Below are 6,411 nucleotides of genomic sequence, written 5' to 3'. Positions count from 1 at the left end.
GTGTGGGTGAAGGGAGCCACACTCCATCCCTGGCACAGCCTGGGCTGGCTCTGCCCGAGCCACTCAGGGGATGTTAAGCTGAAAAGGAGCTGCTCTGCTTGGGTTCTGTCTGTACAGCCCCAGAGCATCCTCAGCACATCACCCAGTGCTCTGTGCAGCTAATCCTCTTCCAGAAAGCTCTCTGGGGTGAGCAGTGTCAGGATTACCCATCCCTTTGTAGAGCTGGCAAGGGGTTAACCTCTAACCTGGGTTATATGCCTAGCTCCCTATAGGGGCTATTCTCTTATACCCTCTATAAACCCCAGGAGTTATACCTTTCTCCCCTATTTTAATACTAATGAGGACATTGGTAGCTGTGTCAGGTTTTACCTCATCATTTGTTTAAACTCCCTTTTTTGATGGATGAGCTCAGTGCTAAGCATCAACACAAGTGGTTCCTGCAGGGCAGCTGACAGGGTTACATAAAAACATTCCCTTTTCTTCCTAAAGGTTTGTCCTTTCTCTCAGACCCAGGAGCACCAAAGACATCTCAGATCCAGCTGTCCTGGCTGGGGTCCTCCACAGAGCAGTTTGTCTTGAAGTACTCAGGGAAGTTGCTGCAATACAAGGGTGAATGCTACCTCCAAATCAGCTGCTTCACAGCACAGGGCCAAGGAGCTAGGCCAAAATTCGGCTGAGAACCTCTGGTCCCCAAGTCCAGAGCATTAATACTCAGGTAGAGTGATTTAGCTCGAGTCTGGCTGGGACAGAGAATCTCTTGTTCCAATGTGAAGGGCTGTTAAATTGTCTTTATTCAAGCAATTGTATAAACTGCAGCAGTTTTTGAGCAGCCAGCCGGGCTGAAGGAAGCTGCTGGCCCAGCCTGCAAATGGATCCCCTTGTCTGGGTCCAGTCCTGCAGCTGCCAAACCCAGTGGCCAAACTCCCTGCAGGCAGACGAGGAAGCAGGCTCAATGCCTTACATTTGGTGCTCATTAATATCTGGACGAGCTGTGTTTGGTGTGCTTAATCTAGTGCAGCAATTGTGTTTGTGACAGGGCAACAGCTCCGTAGGGCTACAGCGAAATTCAAGGCGGTTTATGAGAACTGCAGGCTGCTGCGGAGGCAGAGCTGCAAACCTCTGGCAGGAAAAGACCCTGTTGTGTCGGGGTGAAACCTGTGTTTGAATCAAAAGGGTGATATGCTTGAAGAGGGGACACGCAAAGGCCCTTTACCTGCCGACTCAGGCGAGGCGTGGTGCCCGCCAGTCCCCCCATGCCGCACCACAGCCCCTGACTGGTGCCAGGGTGGGAGATGTTCTGCTTGACCAGGCTCCAGCTTCTGCAGTGTCACTCAGCCACTCTAAATCCTCCCTGACCTTTCAGTGGGGAAGCTGGTTGCTGGAGAGAGCAGGGTAAGTGAAAGAGGAGAACACAAACAATTTGCTTCCATCTCCTGGCAGCAGCGGCGACAGTTACTGTGTGGGTGAGGCTCCAGCACGGGGTCGTTCAGCACACCCAGGGGAGTCTGTGCCCGTCCCCTGTGCACACCAGGCTTTGTGCTCCCTAAGGGCAGCTCAAAAACCTGCTTCAAGCCCGTGGATGGTCCCTGAGCTCTGTACCCAGCCTCAAATATCCTTCTGAACACTTGCAAAATGGCTCATGCAGCCACACTGGGCAGGGCTGCAGCAGTGGGCAGGCAGCTTCCAGAGGAACGGTTCGATGGTGGTGGGGGGACAATGACACCCCAAGTGTGCACACTGCCAAGTGGGATCAAGCTGGCACTGAGGGGTGATGGATGACACTGCATTTGAGTGGGGCTGGATGCTCCTTTGAGCAGCGTGTGCCACTCACAGCAGTCGCACCAGGGTTCCTGCAAAGAGCAGGGTCACACCCCAGGCTAGTTTTGTCTTCAGAAGGTGGAAAAGAAGAGAGTGCACCTTCTCCTCCAAACCAGTGATAAAGCTGGATTCCCTTTCCTCCCCAAAGCACATCTGAATTAGCTCCTGCCCCTACTCTGTGTTACCAAGGGAGCAGCAGCAGCAGCATCTTGCTGCTCTTTCCTATCATCCCCATTTAAACCACTCTGAATCCCAGTCACAGTCAGGCTGGCAGGTGAGTGCAGTTGATTGTGCTCCAGAACAGCACAATAAAACCTCCAGAAAATGATCTTTCGTTCCCCTGTGCCCTTCCCCCAGCTGCCTGCAAGTCCTTTGCCAGGCATGGCTGGGGGAGAGTGCCAAGAGCTCCCAAGGGCTGGGCTGCATGGGAGGGAAAGGGAGTCTTTAACACCCCCAGTGCCAAAAGGCACCTTCGTGTCCCTGCTGCTCGTCTCTCCTGGTTATGCACTGGTGAGACATGACAGCAGATGACAAAGGTTAGGAAGAGGCCTGGGACAGCTGGGATGTCGTTGCCATGGAAATCACAAAGTGTCTGGAATAGCAAGAGCAAGAGCAACTCAAAAAGTAATGATCTGTCACATTGATTAAGGGGGAGTCGGAGGGATTTTGTTTGAGGAAAGCCTCGTGCTTCAAGTAATATGAATCCATATGCCACATCTCCCTGTCGCCTCCCCCCGGAGGGCTGTGTCACCGGGAAATAACCTGATTTGTTTTGAGCGGGGTTTCTCCGGGGAGCACGGCGGCGGCTCCTGCCCGTCAGCTGCGCCACACGGCTCTGCCATCCCAGGATGAAAGGCACCAACTCAATGCAATATTCATTCACTTCCTCTTCCCTCCTTCATTCATTTCTTCATCCATTCATCTGCTTCATTCACATTTCCCCGGCACTTTAATGAGCAGTGCTTAGCCTCTGCAGCCCTGTGGAGCCTTCCCCTGGTACGCTCTTCGCTGCAGATGGCTGGCTGCTGCCTTAGCTGTTCTGCAGGGCAAAGCTCGGCGCAGCTGGAGCGGGCTTGTGTTGTGCCCACCTGGCACTTGGATCTTTAAACCCCACGCAAATCCCCCCAGGTTTTGCCAATTCAGCTTTCACATCATAATGATCTCTCTCTGTTGTGGTTTCCAGCTCCCCCAGCTCCTGCCCCTTCGCAGGAGCCTGTCACGATGCCGGTGCCCGCAGCAGCCCTCCCGGGGCCAAGGGAGGTGGCAGGTGGCATGGCTGGGGAGGCTGGAGGCAGCTGAGAGCCAAATGGGCATTGCTGGAGTGCTGCTGCCAGGAACTTGCCCCTGAACCAGAGACACGAGAATAACCATCCTCAGGGCCGTGTCCCCATCCACCTGCCCCTGTTGTGCTGGTGCTTCCTGTGCTGCTTGAGGAGACTGGGGTGAGTTCTTTTTTCCTCTGGCTGGTGTCTTGCTCTCAGAGGCTGACTCAGCAGGAGCTGGTGGGTGATAAGCTCCAGGCTTGGGCCAGGTGTTACGTGGCAATGACCCAGGCTCCTGGTGCAGCAGATTGGGAAGTGAGGGGTGGCAAGGAGCATGGGTCATCCCTCCCATTGCCCAGTTTTGGGTGCTCACAGGGTATAGGTGGGGGAACAAGCAGGTCTGTATTTCAAGTGCTCTTTTTTAACCAGCCCAGAGCAGGTTTGGGGTTTTTTCCCCACCAATATGCAGACATTTCTCTTGAAGAAAACAAGATGCCTGGCTAGTGGCTGGGTAAAAATGCAAGAAACAATAAAAGGAGAAAACTGATTTTCCTGCTTATGATCTCAGTAGTGGAAAATGATCCTTTCCTTCCCCAGCCTGAGACGTGCTTTTGCTCTGCGTGCGGGCGAGCTGTACTCCACCGCTCTCCAAATAGCTAAATGTATTTCTGAACCAAAGGAAGCAAACAGAAAACATCCCTTCTTTGTATAATGGAGAAAGCTTTCTCTTTTGTTCCCTGTTTTTTATCAAGTATCTGCTGCCATTATTGTTACTCACTGGGTTATTACCTCCGAGTGGCTACTTCCACCAGCATGAGCTGGTTTATTGTCTGCTCAGAGCAATTATGGATTGGGATAATTCCTGACGTGCTGTTTTATTGTGGAAGGACCCGCTCTGCCCCGTGACCAAGGTAACTTGAGGTGATTTGTGCTGCTGAGTTACCCACCGGGCTAATTAGAAGTGGGTGGCTGGTGCCCCATCGTGTGCTGGGACAGAAGGACCAGCGGAGGCTGAACCCTCCTCAGTGTGAGAGGTATTCAAAGGAAATTTTGTTTAGCAGAGCAGAGATTGGAGTTAGCTTTATTTCTAGGACTAGATCACCTTAATTACTGGTTGACAAAACATGCAGGACCCCATTGCTCTGTGTGGGTGGAGAGGACAGGAGCGTCCCTGCAGGAGCACTTGCAGTCTCAGTGGAAGACACTTGCTCTGTTATTCATTGCATATATCCAGGAGGTCATTTGGTTGCTTGTCCTCTGCTACAAAGACAAGAGGAGGAAAGTGTTCCTTGGTCCACGTGGGATTTCCCCCTAGGAACTGCTTTGCTGGTTGAAAGGGGAAAGAAGATGAAAATGCTTCTCTGAAGTTTGACATTGAGACCTTCTCCTGGGCCTCGTGCATCTGCAGAGATCAGAGCCCTGGTGCTGTCGTGCTACCTCTTTGAACTGGGGGGGTTTCACTCCAGGCAGGAATAGACACCTGGCGTTATGGTAGAGGGCTCAGCCTGAAGGTTGCAAAAGTACCTTGTTATTTTTATTCTTTTGATACTTGATCTGCTATCAAAAGAACCTCTCTCTTTTTCTTTTACTTCTTAGGAAACCCAAACCAACCTGCCACAGGCAATAGCATTTATTGGTGAGGCACTGTCAAACCCCCATGAGCTGTCCATGCACAAAAAGGGTCAGGTCACCCCCTGCACAGCCCTGCAAATGAGTGGTGGAGGGTTTCTGCTGAAGACATGAGGGTTTTGTCCTGCCAGAAGAGCTGCAGGGGTTCTGCAACCCAGATACTCAGGTTAGTAACAATGTGTTCATACATCTACTTGCTAACAAATAAATACAAAAGTGTGACATTCTTAAGCACTTGCTAAGGCTGTGGCAAACACGTTTTTCCCACAATTAGTAACCTGTGGATTAGGAAGGCATTGATTTTATTTATTTCTAATAGCACACAACAAGGACAGATTATTGTGGAGCTATAATGCCATCACATGCTCTCAAAATGCTCCATACTAAGACCCCATCCAAGTTCTGCACAAGTAGCAATGAGCTTTTCTAAGGAGGTTGATGCTAAGAAGTCTTCTTTTCTTGCTGGCTTAGAATCTGTAAATATCAGGATTGAATTTCTGGGCTTGTATGTATAAATAAGACATCACAAAACAGCATTGTTCAGTTATTTACCCCGTTATTAAGCTTAGCCCTCCATCCCTAGATAAATACCCAGGTGTCTGGACTGCACCTGACACAGAAAAGTCCTGCTGGACCCACTTACCAGAGCTCCTCTTGGGTCCGACACTAAGCCCATACCCTGTGCCAGGACAACTTTTGCCCATTTTCCATTATTTCCTTTGTGCAGAGCATGGCTTCACACTTGCTTTGCTGTTCAAACCATCTGAGCTATCAGATATCCCTCCTGCAAGAAACTGATGGTTCGCATTGATCTGAATGGACACAAAGACTTCACTCTTCCCTTTCCTACAACAGGCTGGACCACGGGAAATGTCCAGGGATGAGGAGACAATAGGAAACAACCTCTCTCCTGCTCTTCTCTGCTCTGCCTCTGGTTCAGCCAAGGCTTTGACAGTCTAGAAATCCATTCTAAACTTTCAGAGCAGTCTTCCTTGTGTCCTCCCTTGTTGGTCTGAGTTCTCAGAACAAAGAGAAATGGTGGTCCCTTGCATAGTGCATTGCCCTCAGCATCATGACGACAGCATCCAGGGACCTGGAGGACAGCCCCGCCTTGCCTCATGGGGAGGTAGAGAGCAGGCAGGACCAGAAAACAACCTTTGAGCTGTGGGGCTCTTCCTGCTGCCTCCTTTTCCCATCAGCTGCATGAGACAAGCTCACCTCAAATAATGCCTGGATCAATGTTTTACAGCTGCTCAGCCATGCAAATTTTCTCCATAGGTAACTTAGTGCCTGAGTGGATCTTCAGAGTCCAGCATGACTTGGGAGACACACAGAAGCCAACATCCAGCTGTAGATGAGGTCCATCACCTTTGAGGCAGTAACGCCTCAGGTCCAGGCAGACACCCAGCAGTGGCATCCTGGCAGGTTACTTGAGATCTCCATCAGATGGTAAGATAATGGAGGTCTCCAGAGACTTTTTCTGCATAAGATTGGTGGGTTTTATCCCTTTTCCCTTATATTTTTGTTCCTTGGTCTGCCTGCTCAGCTTCCTTGCTCCCAGTTGCTGAAGTGCCCCTGGGGTTTGGCATGCTGAGTGCCCATCTGCATTCATGGAAATAGTCGTACCACAACCCAATGGGCATCTGTAAACATTTGCATTTTGTGAGGAGATACCCTGCTTAAGCATAGGGTGATATTAACT

General features: G+C 50.7%; 1 protein-coding gene across 1 annotated transcript in view; it reads left to right on the top strand.

Moving 5' to 3' along the window:
- The first annotated feature begins 1,442 nt into the window (after positions 1-1,442).
- Positions 1,443-6,411, top strand: part of RPL29 (ribosomal protein L29) — a 29,939-nt gene continuing 24,970 nt past the window's right edge. The window contains exon 1 of the mRNA XM_062008233.1: positions 1,443-1,448. The gene's annotated coding sequence lies outside the window, so the exon portion shown is untranslated. The remainder of the gene's footprint in view (positions 1,449-6,411) is intronic.

This window comes from Colius striatus, chromosome 15 (assembly GCF_028858725.1).
Source record: "Colius striatus isolate bColStr4 chromosome 15, bColStr4.1.hap1, whole genome shotgun sequence".
Lineage (NCBI taxonomy): Eukaryota > Metazoa > Chordata > Aves > Coliiformes > Coliidae > Colius > Colius striatus.
Note: the sequence above shows the minus strand (reverse complement) of the source record. Positions and strands in the feature narration are given on the sequence as shown.